Source organism: Montipora capricornis, chromosome 14 (genome assembly GCF_036669925.1).
Source record: "Montipora capricornis isolate CH-2021 chromosome 14, ASM3666992v2, whole genome shotgun sequence".
NCBI lineage: Eukaryota > Metazoa > Cnidaria > Anthozoa > Scleractinia > Acroporidae > Montipora > Montipora capricornis.
This window is the reverse complement of record NC_090896.1, coordinates 26,493,556-26,515,413: the sequence shown is the minus strand read 5'-3', so window position 1 is coordinate 26,515,413 and position 21,858 is coordinate 26,493,556. Positions and strand designations below refer to the sequence as shown.

Sequence of the window (21,858 nt, the reverse complement as noted above, 5' to 3'; positions counted from 1 at the left end):
ATATTTTTAACACATGTTGCAGTTTGGTATGGAAATTGCCCAGTGGCTCACAAAATGCAGGGGGAAACGGTTAAGAGGTTACTTAAAGACGCTGGAATCCAGGCTCAATTCACAAACCACAGCTAGCAACCAGAGGACTGCATAAACAAAGTTCCATACAAGTTTGTCATAAAGCGCACCGGGCATAGAGATGACCTCGGCGAGCTATTAGCTTGTACCCGCAATATGGTCACGTGATACTGGTCAGCCGATACGTTGTTTCGACAGGTACAATCGAATACAATCGTATTTGATTGTACCTGTCAAAACAAGGTATCGGCTGACCAGTATCAGGTGACCATATTGCGGGTACAAGCAATACCCGGTGTCGATTGATCAAAACATGCATGTCCAATATCAAAGATGTATACTGTAAACTAGCATGATACTGGTCACATTGGCATACATGGATAGGTGTACGTACGGACGTATGTACCAGTATCACGTAATTATATCGCGGGCTCAAGCCCGAGGTTAGGTATTTTTGACCGCTGACAAGGTACTAGTTTAGATTGTATTGCAGGCTCAACCCAGGTTAACTCATCTAAACATAAACGAGGCTTCATTTTTCGCACGCTTTCTGTTGCTCGACGCGGCTACTCGAGTTCAGGTGGAAAACGGTTCGGAAAATGTTTTCTTTTGCATTTTTTGCTGGTCTCAATCCAGTGTGACGTATCATGATAGCTGTCGTCCACACTGGTAGCTACGCAGTCATGCATAGGCCACTTCGGAAAATACCATAATACTCTTTGTTTGTTACCCCACATTTGGCATAAGCATTTGTTTTGTTTTCTCTTGGGACCGTTGTAAGTCCCAAGAGAAACTGGAAACAATGCTGATGCAAAATTTGGGGGGACAAACAAAGACTATTACGGTATTTTCCGAAGTGGCCTATTCAAGTCAAGTATCGGAGGGATATAAACTTAAAGCTGAGTGTTTTTTTGTTTGTTTGTTTAGAACTGCTTATTTTCTCTGTATTGAAATTTTTGGCATATCTTTAGAAGCTCTGATAAGGTTGCATGGTGCCTGGAGGACCTATGACTACAACAGAAACAAAGGACAGAGAAAGAGAACGACAAGTACAAAACAGAATACCAGTTCGAACTTGGTGGAAGAAATTACTCCAAAAATTCTTCCTTTGGGCGCTAAACCGTTTGTTATTTTTACGGATGCTATTTTAAAAAGTTATTTTATCGGCTTTACCTTTGTTTAGGAATGAAACTTAAACTTTTATTGTCAACTGGAATAAAATAACAATTATATGTACTCTTTTGGACATAAAAAAATTGTTGATTTGTTCGTTTGTTTGTTTTGCTCTAAAATGCGAGCAAACAAGTGCTCCTGTTTTCGATCAGCCTCGACAGTGACAAGAAAATTGTGCCCTTATGTTATAAACACGTAATTCTTGAGTTGTCGTAAAATTAGGGAGAAATGTCACTAGCTTGTGTTTTCAGAAGTTTTTTTAAATCACCTAAACTAAGGTAATTTGTTGGAACGGATCTTGTTTGACGTTTCTTTTCTTGATTGCATTGCCGTATTCTGCCGATTCTTGTTCCAAGCCAAGCTGGCGTGTTTCAATGAAATGTAAATGATCTCTTTTTCAGAGATAAAGTGGAACAAAGTACATCAATAAAAATCTTTTTCGACCTTGAACTGACAAAGTTTCATGACCGTGATGACAGTTTCTAATTTTAGCGTGATTCCTCCCTGGTGAAAATCTTCAAAGGATCTTTAAGGATCTTCAAAGATCGTCATAAAGATCTTCAAGGATCCTAATAAAGATCTTAGAAAAGATCCTTAAAATTCCTTGCAAAGATCCTCAAGGATCTCGGCCAAGATCCTTAAAGATCCTCAAGGATCTTGCCAAGATCCTTGAGGATCCTCAAGAATCTTGCCAAAGATCCTTGAGGATCTTTAAGGATCTTCAAGGATTTTAAAAGATCTTTTGAGGATCTTGTTAAGATCTTTGTGGATCTTTCCTGAATGTTACCAAGGAATTTAAAAAAAATCCTCAAGGATCTTTATTATTTTAAAAGATCCTTTGAGGATCTTGTTAAGATCTTTGTAGATCTTTATGAATCTTACCAAAGATCTGTAAGGATCTTCAATAATCTTACCAAAGATCTTCAAAGATCCTAATCTATCCTTGAGGATCTTGTCAAGATCTTTGTGATTATTTTGGGTATATTCAGTATTCTTACCAATGATCTTCAAGGATGTTTGTGGCTCCATTAAAGAACCAAGATTACTACCAATTATGGCTTTGATTCACCTCACGGTTAAGATAAGTGCCAGGATGTCATATGGAAAATCTGAAACATGCTAATTTAAAGTGAATTTGGAAATGGCCAATTCCTATTAACTACCGTGAACAACAACAACAACAACAATAATTATGGCACAAACATCATTTAAACTTTCTTTATTTGCATAGATGTGTTTGTCATTGTCAAAATCATAAAAAAAATGGAGATTAAGGATACAATAATGTAGGGCTGGAAACAAAAACCTAGTAAGTGACAATTTTTGGTCAATTTTTAGTTTTGCACAAAACTAGCCTAAATAGACCTTTTTCTCTTGTACATTTTGTTTTCCCAATACAAATCATGTGATAATACTCAGGAGGATTAGTCCTTGTTTTTGCTCATTAAAAAGAGTGCATGCAAGCATGAATATGTCTGCCTCATCATCAATCCAATTTTGATCGGGGTTGATCCCCGTAAACGGGGCTGGCTGGATTTACATACAAAAGAAAAAAGAAAGGACCAATTAACCTCCTGAGTATTATGACATAATCTGTATTGGGAAAACAAAATGTACAAGCAAAAACGGTCTATTTTGCAAGTTGACTGGAAATGAACTTACATTGCCCTGGTATTGTTTTTATCCGAATTGAGCTTTTTTTCAAGAAATAAACTATGCAAAAATACTATTGGCTTCGCATTTGAAAGCAACGGAATCAGCAAAGCAACACCTACCTTTCATTGTTTGATTAAAATTTAATAGCACAAGCTTTATGCAACTGTATGCGTCGGTAGCTCATCCGAATGATGCGCACAGCGAAGTACACAGCAGCTTGGTGGTTTGAGCCACCGATCAGACTTATTATTTTTCTTTTGTTTGCACAGAGATGTCTCTCTCGTTTTTCTTTTCTTGATTTTCTCTGCGATTTTATCGATCTTTGTTAAATTTAAGTTACATGAGACATGCACAAAAAATTAAATAAATAACTCTGATCAGTGGCTCAAACCACCGACCTGTCGTGTACTTTGCTGTGCATATCATTCAGTTGAGCTATCGACACACAGTTATATTAGTTTATAAATGCCATTAAATTTTAATGGAACAATGAAAGGTAAGTGCCGCTTCTCTGATTCCATTGTTTTCAAACATGAAGCCAATGGTATTTTTGCATAGCTTATTTCTTGAAAATAAAGCTCAAATTGCATAAAAGATTACCAGAGCAATGTTCTTAAGTTCATTTCCAGTCAACCTGCAAAATGTGGGCTAGTTTTGAGCACTAAAAGTTGGCCAAACATTGTCACTTACTAGGTTTTTGCTTCCAGCCCTTCTATTACAGCAGTTGCAACCCCACACTAATTATTATTTTTTTCCCTCCATTGAGAACAAGTCATGTAAGTCATATATTTAATACTACAGTGACAATATTTGCTTGATAAAGGTACGGTAAAAACCTGAATAAATTATACAGTGTAAGAACCAAGTTTTTCCAAGCTACAGTCTGTAGGCTAAGGCTAGGCTACAGACTGTACTCAGGTTCTTACAATAAAATAATGAGGTTTTGTCATTGGTGGGTATGGCCTATTTTGGGCCATTTCTGAAGTTTGTACAAAGCTTTGCATGATAAACAGAACAAAACTAAAGCAACATTAAAACAATGGTACTATGTTGCTGCTGGGAAAACATGGTACTGGTAGAGCTTGTTATATTAAGCTAACAGCGTGAAAAAACTATGACCCTGTTTAACCCTTTCAGCTCCGATAGTGCCAAATGGCACTTATAGATTTTACTCTGTCTAACGCCAGACGATTTTACTCTGTCTAACGCCAGACGATTTTACTCGTCAATGGGGAACCCCTTGGGGCTTAAAGGGTTAAATTTGTGTATTCAGTGTTTGACTAAATTTCTCAAAATAAGAATCCATTTCAAAATTGTAGGCTAAAATAGGACTGTCTTAGCCAAAAACGTTCTTACTTGTAAAAGTTCTTATATGTGGGTTCCTGTTTTATTTCTGTACACCGTCATTGCCATCACTGTAGTTGTTGCATAATAATACCTAACCTAAGCTTAGCTTACAGGATTAGAGTAACTACAACATTTTTTTCGCTTTGTACCTAAGCTTGGTTTCCTCTGGACAATGCGATTTAAAGATACATAGTATTATATTGTCTTTTTCCAACCTCTTCAGAAATTCAAGGCAGTGACAACTTGACTACAATGCTATAAAAAGAGCTCATTGCAGTGGTTTAATGGTGACTTGAGTACAACAGCAATGGAGTCTAAAACAAAAGAAGCATATATATTTTTTTTGAATCTGGGTTCTCATTGCTTACATAACAGAATATCGTGGACTTTGGTCACCAATTACAGACCACTTATCATGAAATTTCATGCATCATATCCCAGAAGAAATCTCTGCACCCAATGGAAGTGTCAACATTTGGCTGTTTATGTAGGAACACTCAGATCAGACTCAATGTAACTAAATCAAGCGTTCTTTTGCGTTTTAAACCGGGATAATTAAATTCGATGTGAATGTCCATTTCGTTGGCTTCGCTTTTTGTCGGTTATTTTTCTGAAGGATTATGAAAACCTTCCACTACAAGCTTCGTTATTTGTAAACAGAAAGACACTTCACAAAACGTTACAACGCCCGCACTTTGTATTAAGCTTATAAATTATAGAACATTACTTGCACTTTGATTTATAGGACAAAAGCCCATGGAATTAGCATCAAAATTGTTTTATCCAACGCTTACCTCTTTAGGTGAGTTATTATCAGCAATTCCATCCAGTGGACAAGCATTTTACATTGTACAAGAACTAAAATATGATAAGGACTTGCAGTAAACCGAAAATCGAAATAACCGCCATCGATCTGTGGCTGGTGTGAGCCCGCAATTTTTGGTGCTGGCCTACTGCTGACCAGAGCGGCTCAAATCCAAGATGGCTGATCTTCAATGATGTTCGAGGGGATCGTTTAAGGGTTTTTCCCGCTGGTTCAAGAACAAACGCCATACTGAAAAGTGAAGGAAGTCATTCGAAGGTCATCAAGTGAAGCTTGCTTTGAGAAAGTTTAAGTTTTAGTAATCTCAGTGAAGTGAGACAGAACATGCGTCACCCATTGCTCCCACTTCACTTCCGTTTCCAAGTTTTGGACGATGGTTTTCTTCAAATTATAACTGGGATAGATGAGCTGACGGTCAGGTTACAATGTTTTCAGACTGGACATGCAACTTAATGTTAACTTCATTTTAAGTTAGTGCATGTAAATAAGTAAACAATCTCTTATAGAACAAACAATTGGTTTATTTGTATAAACCTTTTTTGGCTAGACAATGAAGTAATGATCCTTGTATAAACAAGAGCAATAGCACTTTCTTTAGTGATGTTTTGCGTTCCGGTTCTTGTCACTTAATTAACCCATTGTCATTTAATAAAATTTTAATAAAATGATTCTTTTGTCAGACTATATTGATAAAATCTAATAAGGTATCGTGTAACATAACGCAATTGGGTTTTTTTTTCACTGATTTTTCTATTTATTGGTATAAATGAACTCCTTTACTCCTTTAGATTATTTCTCAGTTTCGACAGTCACAACCTTTAATAATCCTAAAAAGATCCTAATTCTTGAGACAAAAAAGGTACAGGACATTATTTAATTGAGGCATCGACAGGTTCTCCCTAAAGCTTTTGAAGACTCCCAAAAAAGATCCTTTAAAAAAATCCCAAAAAGATCTTTAAGATGAATCCCTTTAAAATCCTAATGGTGTTCAAGAACCCCCTTTAAAGATGCAATGGTAACTAATTTATTGCAATTACTGAGTTCCCCCAAACATCTGTCTTAGACCTTTAAGGATCTTTAAGGATGCTGATAGAAATCCCGTTAAGGTCCTCAAGAATTCCTTGAGGATCTTTCATAGATCCTAAGGAGATCCTTTGATTGATCCTCAAAGGATCTTTATAAAGATCCTAAAAGATCCTCGAGAATTGTTTGAGGATCTCTCAAGGATCCTAAAAAGATCCTTTGACTGTTCTTGAAAAGATCTTTATCAAGATCCGTGAAGATCCTCAAGGATGTCATGAAGATCTTTGAAAGATCTCTTTGATTAGATTACAAAGATCTTTCCAAAGATCTTTGAAAGATCCTTAAAGATTAATAGAGGATTTATCAAGGATCTTCAAAGATCTTAATAAAGATCTTTTCAAGATCAGTTAAAAGATCCTTTTAAGATCCTTGGAAGATCCTCAAAGAATTCTTGAGGATCTGTAAGGATCCTTACCAAGATTTTGAAACTTACTCTCACTAGGATCTTTGTAAGATCCTCACAGGATCCTCACTGGCTCTTTTGGGATCTTTACAACTCCTAATTGCAATTGAAGATCTTTAAAGAACTTTCAAAGATCCTTCAAGGATCCTTGAAAGATCCTCATCTTCAAAGATCTTTTGCAGGTCCTTGAGGATCTTTAAGGATCCTTGAAGATCTTCAAGGATCCTCTGAGGTTTTTCACCAGGGCTATTCACTGGCACTTGACTCCGAAATGCTTTTTTACTTTTCCATTCGCCCGTTGAGGGTGCGCTTGTTTTCTTTTAAAACTCACGCGATTCAAGAAAAATTCAATGCCAAACTAGTGAATTCCAAAGTAAATTTCACTCGAAAAACCGATATCGCACTCATCGCTTCGTGATTCACGCGGTGTCGGTTTTTCGTGTGAAATTTACCGTACAATCCGCTAGTTAGGCAATGAGTTTTTCAATAGAAGAAAGCAAAGCAACTGAATGATTTATTAAATTAAGCAGTAACCGGAAACACCAAAACGCGGACAATTCGAAAACCTTTTGTTTTCACTAATCCTAAAGGCAGTAAGAATAAACAACCAGGATCTCCGATTTTAGGCTTGGCTAAATCTTTATATTATGATAAATGAAAATGAAATATGTAAAGCATCATGTTATGCTTACCTTTGTATATGGTCTAGATAGTATTTCATGTTTATCTTTAAATGAAAAAAAATGAAAGCAGCAATAATTTTGTGTGATTATGAAGACGGAAATTTAGATTTGTAGACCTTGACCACAACAGTTAGAGCAGCACGTAAAATCTGGAGTTGCATGAAGTCAGGGGTATTGTTTATTGATAAATGTCCTACACTTTCCAATCCTGAAGTTCCGAGTTATGTTTTTCTCTCATGATTTTCTCATAAGCATTTATTTCTGTAACCATGTTCTGTAACATCATTAGAAAATTTGAAAAAAGTTTTATTATTTTAGAGGATAACAGATTGTCTTTATGAGACTAACTGAGCGTTGTGCTGGATTAGAGTGACTGGCTTTCTTACTCTTTTTTAGCTTGGTTTCTTGTATCTTCCTCTATAATTCTAATTTCATCGTCAGTAGGTTCGATTTTAACACCAGTACAGACATCCAGCAAGATGTTATCATTATTTTGTCAAAATACCTCTTCCCAAAGAGGTCTGTGGTGGTTTTAATGTTCCTGCTTTGTGATGCGAATGACTGAGAATAAGGGGGAATTAAACTTAACAGCACTGGTTTGGTATTGCAATAGCTAGTTCAGCTTAGAATAAAAATCAATCAATTCGCCAGGCGATGGAGGTGCGATTTGAGGGTTATCTTGCTTTGCAGTGGCTAAGGTTTCCCCTTTTGAAGAATCCAAATTATCAATGGAAACATCAAGTTTTTGCTTATAACTTTCCTGGCTGATGTTAAATCAATATTTTTCTACTTCACAATATCGCACGTTTTTGACATAAGATGGCATAATCCATGCGGATTTAACTCGGTGCACGCAAGTGTACTTGGCACTCTGTTGAAGGTCTCAAGATAAAAGAAGACACTAGCGATATGCGCACAGCATTCACCTTGCCCATGCAGCCATCCAGCCGCGGTAATGCGCGCTTTGTGTCTTTCCATTATGTTCTGATATTATCCACAAAGAAACCAACAGATTGTTAAGTTTTTGTGAATGACAAACTTTTCCCATCACAACAAACTTTTAGGCAACGAAATTTTGAATGAAGCCTAAAACCATGTGATTGTCGGCTTGAAGACTGCAAAATGCTTTGAACTGTTTTTGCAAATGGTGAGTTCTTTCAAGCACCAACTTCTATACTAAATGGACTGATTCTACCCGTGATAAACAGCAGCAGAGGGGCATTCTGTCTGCGCGTGCGCGACTTTGATATCTTTTATGAGCGTATCCGATGGCCCGCCATTAGCAGGAACCAAAAATTTTACCACGGGGAAAAATTTTTAGAAATTGTGGAACGTTTGAAGCTTCAGACAGAGAATAAGTAAGGTCAAGTCTTTGTTTCGTGTATTGCATGACGCACCTCCCATTTGAAAATTACTTAGCTTACATGGTGCTAGCTTCAGGGAACTAGAGCAAGATAGCTGGTTAAGGTTTTGAGTTTAAGCACATCCCCAAATCCCTTGGGAACTAAATCTGAGGACCTGAAATAAATAATCACTGTCTAAGGGTATAGCAAGGTCTATGATTCCCATGTTGTACTTGAACAAGCTGCCACCTTGAACCTTGTACAACTGTCTCAATCTGTAAGAATGATCCTTCCCTGTGTTCATTTCCAAAGAATCAGACTATTCAAGTAGAAAATTGATTGCAAAATGAAACAGGAGTTAGTAAGTTCTGACTAGACCAGGCCCAGGGAAGAAAGCAATGTTAAGAGTGACACACCAGAGTATTCCTTTTTTAATATCAAGCCCAAAACTTTTTAAACTTTTACAAGTATAGAAATAAAATATAATTAAATTTTTTAGTCCTTCGGAAGTATAAGATATGAGGAAATTGTCAACAACTGTATTCACAATAAATGGATATCAAAAATTTAATGATCACGAGTGTTTTTCTTCATATCAACTTGCTGGTCACCTTACTGAGGCTATGACATGCAACATTTTATTATGTAGGATGTGACTCCAACTAGTGAAATCTTAACTGTACCATTGAATTTATATGCAACAAAGAATTCCATTTGTATGAGCCCGATGAATTCAGCACATCTGTTAATTTTACTGCAAACAACTATGAGTGTTTAAGATTCCAATCATAATCCAGAACTTCAAGAGCTTCAAATACGGCTTTTTTACATAATCAATCTGCCCGTTTATCTTCATTCACTACTGGTTCTCAAGGTAACACCTTTCCTCAAAACTTGACCCCTCCGCCATCACTTCTGTCCATTGTTCCAATTGTTGAGACACTGCACATCTCTCTAAACAGCAGAGAACATGCTGTCAGTTCTTTTCATCCTAATTTTTAATTCTGTATATGAAACACTTTTTCCAAAGCAAGCTTACTGAGAAACCTAAGACATGGAGAATTATGTTTATACTAGTACTTGTTTATGGATGCTGGACACTTTTCGAGAAACTGTGATGAGGAAATTCTTCAAATTAAAGACATGTAATATGGAACTTTTTTCATTCTTCTAAATTCCCCTTGTCTTTTCAATTAACAGCCTAACCTTCAAACTAAATAATAATTTGCAGAGTACTTCTGATCATGGCTCAGAATACATGTCTGAACAGACGTCACTAAAACAAAGCACTAATAGTGTGGATAGACATGTGTTCTCACTGGGGAAACACTCACCTCTACTTATAACCTCATGTGTAACTATATCACAGTGACTGTTTTTATGAATATCCAATGGAAAACACTCGCAGTAATCAGTTTTTGTGTGCACACTCAGACAAACCCTGTTGTGAGTCTTATAAAATCTTAATGATCAACAAACTGTGCTCTGTACATGTGTGCTATGGCATACACGACTTTTCTCTACCAAATAAGTCACAAAACCAAGCCCAACTGAATAAAGGACCTTTGCAGCATTCGAGGCCTTATTTCATTTTACTTGAGATTTTCATAAATTAAGGACGTTCGCGCCCATTCCTACTGCGCACCATTCAAACTTAGTAAGAAAACCAACTTCAAAGGGTCATGATTATAGGGTTGGGTTACCTTACTTTCTGTTTTTCATTGGCGAGAAGAGTTTGGCATTTAACAAATCGAATGGGCTTCAGCGTTACCTGTACTCTTATCGACAACGATATTCGTCATTAAAGTGGTCAAAATGAGAAAAACAATTTACGGGTGTATTTGACTTGTGTTTGGCCTTGTGTCTTCCCCTTAGAAATCAAAGGAAGTCTCAAGGTGTCTCAAAGCAGTTTTGCATGACAATTTGAAGAGACTCTCTTATTAGAAGGAATAGCTGTACAACTGTTCCTCATGTAACGGTAACGTTAAGGTAACTTATTTTTAACAAGATGCATGCATTATTGTGACGTCACCATAGCAACAGATAAGTGCCATATATTTTTTGCTTTAAAAAAATAGCTAATTTCTTTTCTAATTCGGAAGAAAACAATTCCTTTATATTTTCCTCTCTGAAGAATGTTTAACATCCCTCAAAAACATTGAAAGAGCACAGTTTGTAGTTTGTCATTTCCATTTCGTGTAACAGCACTGTTACTCTTTTTGTCTTCTGTCCGAGTCTTTGTTTTAGAGGATTCCAATTTCGTTTCTGAACGGGGAGCATCGGATACCGTGTGTTGCGAACGTCAACAAAGAACGGTCTTTTATTACTTATTATTAATTCGAATTCAATCATTCTATCAACTTATTGCCATTTCAAGGCTGCAAACTAAGACAGGAATTGAATATTAAACATTGTTATATATTAACTGAGGGCCCCTCATAGGTCCGAGGTGTCAGTTTTTTTAAAACGTTCGTATCGTCAGTATTTGATATGCTTTGAGAATGAAATGAACATCACCTCAACGCTCCTTAAATGTAGTTTTGAATCCAACAAAAGTATTCTTTTGTTTAAGCGTTATTAGATATGTTTAGCTAAAGGGTGTTGGTAATATTTTATACCTCGGTTTTTGCATTTGTTATTTTCCATCAAAGTTGAAAACAGTGTTTTCGACCGAGAATTTAAACAAAGAAGAACGTCAAAAAATTGGAAAAAAACGCTTACACCGTTAGCCGAACTTGACATTTAAAATCCCTTGTAGCTTAAACCTTTAAGACTACCTCCTTTTGCTTGGAGAACCTACCATATAAAAAGACAACTTTCTGAAATCCGAAGAATACATTTTTGGTTTCAAAACTACAAACATTAACTGTTGTCAAGGAGCTCGTGGTCGCCGCGGCGTTCTCGATACCTTTCTCTTTGTATAATACTGTTATGTTTTTGTGCAGCCGCTATTCATCTGTTTCAGAAAAAAAAGCCGGCAAGGTTATCAGTCGTGGTGAACCTAACATTGGTGTCAGTTTCGTAAACTTTAAAGAAGACAAATTCTCCTACTTGAATATCACCATTCTTGGGTATAGTCACGTTGACCGGATACCCCAGTGCTCGCTTGCCTGCTTGGAAACTCCGACATGTTTTTCATACAACCTGGCTGCTTTCCCGGACATCAAAGGCAAACTGCTTTGTGAACTGCTCCCTTCGGACAAGTACAACAATTCGGACAAATTCATTTCCAACGAGGCCTTTCACCACTTCAGCATCACGGTATGTCGAATGTCTTGGACTTTTATGGCGTACAGTGTGTGTTTTGTGTTTCTTTTCTTTTTTAATTCTTCTTTTATCTCTCTCTCTCTCTCTCTCTCTCTCTCTCTCTCTCTCTCTCTCTCTCTCTCTCTCTCTCTCTCTCTCTCTCTCTCTCTCTCTCTCTCTCTTCTATCGCAATGATATTGATAAACCATATAAATTCAAGGTCTATGGTGTAAATTTGATAAGATGTGACACGCATGAAAACGATTGTTCGAAGTATCGCTAATCTAGACGTTAAAAAAAGGTACGCATTGCGTACGTGTGAGTCGTGTTACGAAGAACGTCGCACACCACCTCCACCACCACCGTCGCTGGTTCAGGCTTCCGTCGTTTTTCGCCGAGATATAACAGCCTTAGTTTATTTTACAAAACCGAAAGGAATAAATTAAATATTGAAAGCGGTTATTAAGTGTCAATATGCCTTTTATTACCTTGAGCACCTTTGTAATATCACTTGTCAAATTAGTTCTTGAATTTGAAGACGAATAGAAGGTTTCGCTGCGTTAACAAATATGTGGGAAGTCATTGCTTGGCCATGCCTCTGACAGAGGCTTTATACAAACTCATAGGAATCGAGATTTAGCTTTACATTCCACCCAAATCTCTATAAAATAAATCTGCTTCAATTCTTTATAGTCACCATGTAGCGCTTGGCCTTGTAAGAACAATGGAACATGTTTGCCATTGTACGAAGAAAACAGCTACAAGTGTGCCTGCAAAACGGGATTCAACGGACAAGACTGCGAAAACGGTAAGATCCATCTAACAATTTGAGCCTTACGAAATATTCTGTTGGTTGGTTTTAGCCAAGTAGCACCTCGAATAATTTGTGACTAATGCCAAAGAATGGGAAGGTACCATTTTAAAGTTGAAATGCCTGATATCTAGCCTCTAGGCCAAAAAAGGAAAATAATTCATCTCATTTCTATCGTTCACATAATCATGTCCAAAACATAAAATTATTAAATATTTGGTACGACCTGGTCCAAAAAGAATTGATATTAGTTGAACATGTATCTATCAGATGTGTTAATCTAAAGCAACTAGCAGACAAGTGAGGGCTTCTTTCCGAAATGAAATCGAAATAGGATTTTTCAAGGCAATACACTAGCTTAAATTAATTAATTAATTAATTATGTCATCTCCTCACTACAAATACTCCGTTTATAAAAACATCAAAGGAGATCTTGGCGTTTAGCGTTACTTGACGAGCAGAATTCAGGGGTAATTTTGGGAAGTTAATTGTCTTAACTCCTTGACAAGAGTAATGATAAAGTTGGGAAGAAGAGCAAGCAGGGGACACTTCATGACGCTTATACGCTTTCATCTAATTACGTGTATTTCTGGGCGTCTTTTTTTCTATCAATGGTAAGGTGAGACCCACACAGCTATTAACAAATAGTAAACGGTTCTGCGTGTACTATGGAGTTATGGTTGCACGCAGTCCGATTGTCATAATACAGACGGCCCTTACATCTGAACATGTAAATAGATTACTTCATAGAAGGTGCGCCGTACGGATTCTTATTTACGAGTTGCAGAACTTTAGAAACGAACGAGTGAACGTAGCGAACGAGTGAGTTTCTAAAGTTTTGCAACGAGTGAATAATATCCGTACAAAGCACTTTCTATTGTGGAATTTGTTTATTATATATTAAAGGAGAATAAAAGTGTGTAAATCAGTAATTATATTTTTTCTTTATGACGTAAGGTTTATAAACCATGTTTGCGAAATAGCGAAACCTCAAGAACTTAAAAAATTACGAAATGCGCAAAATCTGTCTTCAGGAGAAAACGTTTCAGGTATTAAAAATCCTCCTCATTTAGAATAACGCTAAATGCAAAAAAATTCAAAAGTACAATGACGAAAACACTTTTTCACATTTATTTTAAGACCGATTAATCACTGTCTGATTCAATCACATAATGGCGGCGCTTCGCGCTGTGCAAAGAAAAGTTTGGACTCTGCTGACTTACACTGTATATCGAGATATTAAATGTTCCTCCGTGAATATTTGCACCTCGAAGTAGGGACAATACTTGTTGAGGTGATTCTTGGTTTTTTTTATAAACTGACATCTCCTATTTCTTCACTTGCGAGGGATCTCCTAGTTGACGTTGTACTGCTCAAGGTGTTGGAGATATTCCGCTGTTGTTTCTCTGAAAGTGAACTGTAATTATTGAGGCTCTGAACATTTTTAGGGCCAGATATTTTCATGATGTGAGTAGGAGGAACTTCTTGGTCGTTTAACTTTTGGATCATTCGCTTTTGTCCGCTCTGGTTTGCGAGGTTTTCTTCATTCAAACCCGCTTTTTGAGCCATGGTCTTCATGAGTGAATTCAACTTGTTGACACCCACTGACACTGCTTTGAACCAGGGCTTTGAAGAACTTGCCATCTTGGTGAGGTTCACCGCTAAATAAAACGGGCTGTCCTCTGAATTCATTTGTTCCGGTCTTTTAGAAGCATAAAGGTGGAAGGCTTGCACTGGATCTCTGTCACTCCCTGGAACAGAAAACATTTTCGGCTTAACTGTGCGAGTGTCTTTCGGTTCAGTGCCCGTTCTTGTTTTTGTTTGTCTCTCGGTATATTCGAGAAACTCCGTTCCATCTGCACTGGTTTTAAGCTGAACATCGCCCCATCTCATAGTTCTATGCTCTTGACACCCTCTTAAGCCGAATTGCTGCATGTTGTTCAACCACAACGTGTTTAACAAGGACTCCGGAGACGAAAGACCCAAAAGTTCTTTGCCGTAAAGAACATTGACCTCTTCGTCTGTCAGAGCGTGAGCTGCCTTTGTCTTTTTTCCCTTTCCCACTTTTTTCAATTCCTTCTGCTTTGCAACTAGTGTTTCTCTGGTTTTTCTAAATTCCTGTCCTTCAATGATGGCTGTGGGGTAACCCTTCTTCCGTAAATAGCGGTCAAAGCTAGATACAAACGATCGTGATGTTGTTGGTTCATATTCTTCTCCTTCCTTTTTTTTTCACCGACAGAATGAATGCGCACGGTATTTGGTCGAGCTCTCTCGGTTCAATGTTTTTGAATTCTTCGTCTTTTCCTTTCATTCTAATAAATTCTTTGAGTAAGGAAACATCTCTTTTGGTTTTACTCAACATGTTTTTGTTTGTTGCTCCTCGATAAAAGCCTCTAAAGATGTTTCAGGTGGAACAAAACGTGTCGAAGCCATGTTTTGCGAAAAACACAAACATGTTCTCTCCACCGCGCGCCTCGGAACCCATTTGAGTGTTATGTTCTGTTTGGCTAATGGGTGATTCTACTCAATGCTCATTGGTTATATTTTTCACATGTGAAAAAAGCTATACTGGAAGCTGATTGGACGTACGCTTTTTCCACATGTGAAATACAAGGAAGAGAGAATCCTATTTGGAAGGTTTATTACATGAAACTCGCCCTATATATATAATAAAAAGCTGTATACACTGCGCATGGACAAACTTCTACAGGTAAGGACCTGTACTACATCACTAGTTAACAATTATTCACCGAAGTAGAAGAAAATGTCCGCAGTCAGTGAGGTGAGCAATTGTTTTAATACAGTATATATACCATTCGGCTGCTCGGAGGGAGAATAATACTTTCCTTCTTCAGAGCTAACCAATCAGAACACGTAGAAAGCACCACCTGTGGTGTGTGTGTGGTATATAAAAGCAAGCAATGATATTTACCAGTATCTGCACTTGGCAGCGACAGCTTCCTCTATATTACCTGCAGGGAAGATGATTCTGGCGAAATTAATGAGCCACACCAGCAAAGTTCACCCTGCATGAAGTAAATGACTGGGGGAGACCGGTGTCTCCATCCTAAACGAAGTTGGTGACCTATCTTTTTTATGGCATAATTTTATTGTCTTACTCCTTGCCTCGGTGCTGTGAAACTTTTTAAAATAAAATAAAGTCAGAAAAAAAAAGGTGAAAGGGAGAAAAAGTATTTGTAGCCTTCACTCGTGGACACAAAATTGTCTCCTCGAGGAATATTTGTAGTCAGTGCCTTTCCATGACGTGTGCCTGTGCCATAAAACAAACATTAAATTATTCCTTTTAAACAATACATTACACCTGTTTTGTTATTTCAAGAATTACGTCAAAGGTCTGTTTCCCGTTCCTGCGAATCGTAGCGTGAACCGATTGAACAAACTTGCCCTTGATTGATGAAGTGTCAATGATGATATGAGTAACACGAACGATCGCGAGCTTGGTGACTTTTTTTTTCTTTTTATTGCGCATTTCGAGTCACCATAATGTAGGGAACAATACAGACAAGTTTAAAGAAAATCTTACGACAACTTCTATTACTAAGGAATCACCTTAAAGCTAAAACGGCTGGATTTCAGGCATGGTCTGCCTATGGCATCCCACGTGTAGGTAAATGAGGTAATTAAACTGAAAGTCAGGTGCAATTCCCACAGTGCCCTAGGTGTGCTAAATGGCGAAAAGATCATGGTGAAGATGCACTTGGGCAAACAATGTTTGTTTGATGGAAACTCTTTTACAAAAAGTATGCCAATTGTTTGATCTTTAAATCGTCTTGTTTTTAGTTGAATCTAGGGACTTCAATTCAATCTTCTTTACATGATGTAAATGTTTTCTAAATTCAATAACGACCTCATTTGGTTAGTTGCCGTAAAGACAGAATTTAATTCCATTTAGTGAGAAATGTTTGCTCTCCATTATTAATTTGCTGTCTATATATTGTTACATAAATTATTTAACCTAGTGACATTATTACTAAGTTTCTAACGACTTGAAGTGTCTCCGTTACTTTAAACGAAATGTGGTCATGCAAAGCGGACTGCTTCTTACCACAACTTTTTATTTCACTTTGAAAACCAGAATGCCAACAACCTCTTGGCATGGAATTTGGCGCAATCAAAGATGCGCAAATAAAAGCGTCTTCTGAGTGGGACCTAAATCACGCCGCCATCCAGGGAAGACTTAACTTCCGAAAGTCAGGAATGAAACGTGGTGCCTGGTCCCCACGATATACCGATTCGAATCCATGGTTGCAGATTGATCTGCAAGGGTCGTACACTAAAGTGACAGCGGTAGCTTCACAAGGAAGGAATGACTATGACCAATGGGTTACAAAGTACAAACTTCAATACAGTAACGATGGAGTTACCTTCCGATACTTCAGGGAGGAAGGACAGACCGTTGACAAAGTAAGATGTGATGATAAGCAATTCATCATAACGTGCTTTGAAGGAATTAATATACTTGCGGTTAAAACAAAAAAGGCCCGACAATGGCAACCACCTATCCTTGCTCTTTGTATCAAGTTAAGAACTAGCTACAATCCTGGACTAGACTGTTTGGAAGGTAGCATCACTTTTGAGATAGCCCGCCTCCCACCCCCCCCCCCCCTCCCCCCCCCCTTATCAATGTTGGATTTTGCACCAAACAAAATGGTGACTTTTCCCCAACAATGAATATGGGGGAGGGGAAGCCCGAATAGTTCAGCCAATAGTTAGAATAATCGAATTAGGTGTGAAGTGAAGCGATGCGCGCAACCTTCCCAACAACATTTGACCATCATTGTAGTTCTAACGTAATAAGCTTCCAAGCGTTCTCACGGCGCCGGATGCGGGCCCGGGATGTGGGTTGTCGTACCCCATTCAAACCTTCCTACCAAGCTCACTTTTTCCTTCATTTTTCAAATTCCCTACTTGTTATTGATTGGATTATCAACATGCGGTGGACTTTCTTCCCTTTGTCTGTCATCGGTTGTGCTATGGATCATGAAATCTTTCGCCATTCACCAAAAATTACCGGCCTTCGCTTCACCATTTGTCTTCTTTATTTCCATTTAGGAATTCGCTGCAAATAACGATCGAAATTCAGTCATCTATCACAAGTTAAACCCACCAATCATGGCCCGATACGTACGATTCCGACCCGTCACTTGGCACGATTACATATCAATGAGAGTAGAAGTCTATGGCTGCAAACAAGGTAATTATGATTTTTCTTTTCCATCGACTCTACAGTAAATTCAGTTGTTAAATGAATTAGCCCGAATTTCACTGGAATTACCCCTAATAGATGTTTAAGGGTTAATTTTACAAAAATAGGCATTTCTTAAGAAAGCTGAACATTCTGGTGTTAGAAAGGGTGGTGGCCAAGTTTTACATGCAAAGATTGGCTAAAGATATACTCTCCCACTACTCCCTATTGCGTCGTAGTTTAAAATATGGTTTTTGTTCGTTGTATTTCCCCCTTCACCCTGAATCTGATTTGATTTTATCTTTGTGAATGCCCTTAGTCCCTGCCATGTTAATAGAAAAACATCTTTTAAAGTAAAAATTAAGCTTAAATAAAATAGATTATGGACAAGCTGAAAGTTCAGGTATCAAAACGGTTTTAAATAGTGCTATATCATTTATCTTTGATTTACGAAATAAAATAATCTAAGAGGCCACCCATATCAGTAGTACCACTACCTAAAAAGGCAATCGTTTTAAGATGAGAACAAGCACATGGGTAACAACCTCATTCAACCTCGCTTGAGGTGATTAATTCCCAAGTATTGCACTGCGCATCCTCTCCTGCGCACCACAGCGTAATTTGCAACATTTCAAAAGGCGACATTTCGACCGGTAAAGCTCGCCAGGAAGAACAATTTTCAGAGCACAGCACAGCAACAATGAGAAGAACTCTTAGACTCTTGCAAAAGAAAGTCGAGTGATAGCTTTGCTGATACACAAATGTAATTTTAGTCCTAGGGTGGAATTGAAACGGTGATATCGGGGAGGCGTGTTGTCGAGCTCGGTTTGCTTTCTAAAGAGCTTGCTGAACATTGCAGTTTATTGTAGAAGTCCTCTGCAGTTGTCGAATTGTTGGGAAGAGTCTGTATCTGCACTTGGCAGCGGCAGCTTCCTCTCTATTACCTGCAAGGAAGGTGATTCTGGCGAAATTAATGAGCCACACGAGCAAAGTTCACCCTGCATGAAGTAAATGACTGCGGGAGACCGGTAACTCCCATCCTAAACGAATTAGGTGACCTATCTTTTTTATGGCATAATTTTATTGTCTTACTCCTTCCCTCGGTGCTGTAAAACTTTTTAAATTAAAATAAAGTCAGAAAAAAAAGTTACAGGGAGAAAAAGTATTTGTAGCCTTCACTCGTGGACACAAAATTGTCTCCTCAAGGAATATTTGTAGTCAGTGCCTTTTCATGACGTGTGCCTGTGCCATAAAACAAACATTAAATTATTGCTTTGAACAATACATTACACCCGTTTTGTTATTTCAAGAATTACGTCAAAGCTGTGCTTCATGTTCCTGCGAAACGTAGCGTGAACCGATGGAAGAAACTTGTCCATGATAGATAAAGTCGCAATGATGACATGAGTAACATGAGGAAGTAATATCTCCCAAACGTGCCTGGTGACTAATTTTTTTATTGCGCATTTCGAGTCACCATAATGTAGGGCACAATAGAGAAAAATTTAAAATCTCTTACGACAACTTTTATTACTAAGGAATCTCCTTAAGTGTTTGAATTTTGGAAGCAAATATTTCAAAAAGTCAAGAAGATTTATTTGAACCTTCGCTTAAGTTAAAGTAGTTTCCTTACACGCGCCTGGTTTTCTCTGAGATATAATAAATATCTTAATACTGAACCTCGTTTCCTCGGTCCGCACTGAAAGTATAGGATCCTCGTTTTTCCCGTTGATTCATAAATCAACAGATAAAAAAGTCAGTACGGAACTTAGAGTGTGGAACTTGAACTCGGTTTGCAAGAAGTATTAACATTCCGACTTCCTATTCCATTAACACTGCAATTATTACTACCATGCTCTTTGCTCCAATACTTGCCCTTGTCATTACTTTAGTTTTAGTCATAGGCCTAACCCATTTTAACATTTATAATGTTATTTTCCTTCTACAAAAACGTATTTAACATATGCTTGGCGATTTTGCTTCACAGCTTGCTTTCTGAAGTAACAAATACGGAATCTTTTTTCTTACAAAAGGTCCACCGGATCCGATTCAATAGTTCCCTCTCAACACCTCATACAGTACCAAAGAAATCAATAATCGAGTACCCCAGGGCCTGGTGGAAGAGCAAATGGCTCTTACGAGTCCCAAGGACACGACAATAGCTACATCGAGTTTATCAACTCCCCTGGTGGAGCTCTAAATGTAAACTTCTCGATGACAGTGTTGTGTTGGTTAAACTACAAAGGACAAAACGGACCTGTATTTAACTATGCGTTAAAGGACCACAAATGGGGTGTTGTGCTCCTCGAGGAATACTTGTAGTCAGTGCCTTTCCATGACGTGTGCCTGTGCCATAAAACAAACATTAAATTATTCCTTTTGAACAATACATTACACCTGTTTTGTTATTTCAAGAATTACGTCAAAGGTCTGTTTCCCGTTCCTGCGAATCGTAGCGTGAACCGATTGAACAAACTTGCCCTTGATTGATGAAGTGTCATTGATGATATGAGTAACACGAACGATCGCGAGCTTGGTGACTTTTTTTTTTTTTTTTTTTTGCGCATTTCAAGTCACCATAATGTAGGGAACAATACAGACAAGTTTAAAGAAAATCTTACGACAACTTCTATTACTAAGGAATCACCTTAAAGCTAAAACGGCTGGATTTCAGGCATGGTCTGCCTATGGCATCCCACGTGTAGGTAAATGAGGTAATTAAACTGAAAGTCAGGTGCAATTCCCACAGTGCCCTAGGTGTGCTAAATGGCGAAAAGATCATGGTGAAGATGCACTTGGGCAAACAATGTTTGTTTGATGGAAACTCTTTTACAAAAAGTATGCCAATTGTTTGATCTTTAAATCGTCTTGTTTTTAGTTGAATCTAGGGACTTCAATTCAATCTTCTTTACATGATGTAAATGTTTTCTAAATTCAATAACGACCTCATTTGGTTAGTTGCCGTAAAGACAGAATTTAATTCCATTTAGTGAGAAATGTTTGCTCTCCATTATTAATTTGCTGTCTATATATTGTTACATAAATTATTTAACCTAGTGACATTATTACTAAGTTTCTAACGACTTGAAGTGTCTCCGTTACTTTAAACGAAATGTGGTCATGCAAAGCGGACTGCTTCTTACCACAACTTTTTATTTCACTTTGAAAACCAGAATGCCAACAACCTCTTGGCATGGAATTTGGCGCAATCAAAGATGCGCAAATAAAAGCGTCTTCTGAGTGGGACCTAAATCACGCCGCCATCCAGGGAAGACTTAACTTCCGAAAGTCAGGAATGAAACGTGGTGCCTGGTCCCCACGATATACCGATTCGAATCCATGGTTGCAGATTGATCTGCAAGGGTCGTACACTAAAGTGACAGCGGTAGCTTCACAAGGAAGGAATGACTATGACCAATGGGTTACAAAGTACAAACTTCAATACAGTAACGATGGAGTTACCTTCCGATACTTCAGGGAGGAAGGACAGACCGTTGACAAAGTAAGATGTGATGATAAGCAATTCATCATAACGTGCTTTGAAGGAATTAATATACTTGCGGTTAAAACAAAAAAGGCCCGACAATGGCAACCACCTATCCTTGCTCTTTGTATCAAGTTAAGAACTAGCTACAATCCTGGACTAGACTGTTTGGAAGGTAGCATCACTTTTGAGATAGCCCGCCTCCCCCCCCCCCCCCCCCCCTCCCCCCCCCCTTATCAATGTTGGATTTTGCACCAAACAAAATGGTGACTTTTCCCCAACAATGAATATGGGGGAGGGGAAGCCCGAATAGTTCAGCCAATAGTTAGAATAATCGAATTAGGTGTGAAGTGAAGCGATGCGCGCAACCTTCCCAACAACATTTGACCATCATTGTAGTTCTAACGTAATAAGCTTCCAAGCGTTCTCACGGCACCGGATGCGGGCCCGGGATGTGGGTTGTCGTACCCCATTCAAACCTTCCTACCAAGCTCACTTTTTCCTTCATTTTTCAAATTCCCTACTTGTTAT

General features: G+C 38.0%; 1 pseudogene; it reads left to right on the top strand.

Moving 5' to 3' along the window:
• The window catches only part of LOC138031811 (lactadherin-like), a 90,642-nt pseudogene that overhangs the window by 65,806 nt on the left and 2,978 nt on the right, over nt 1-21,858 (top strand).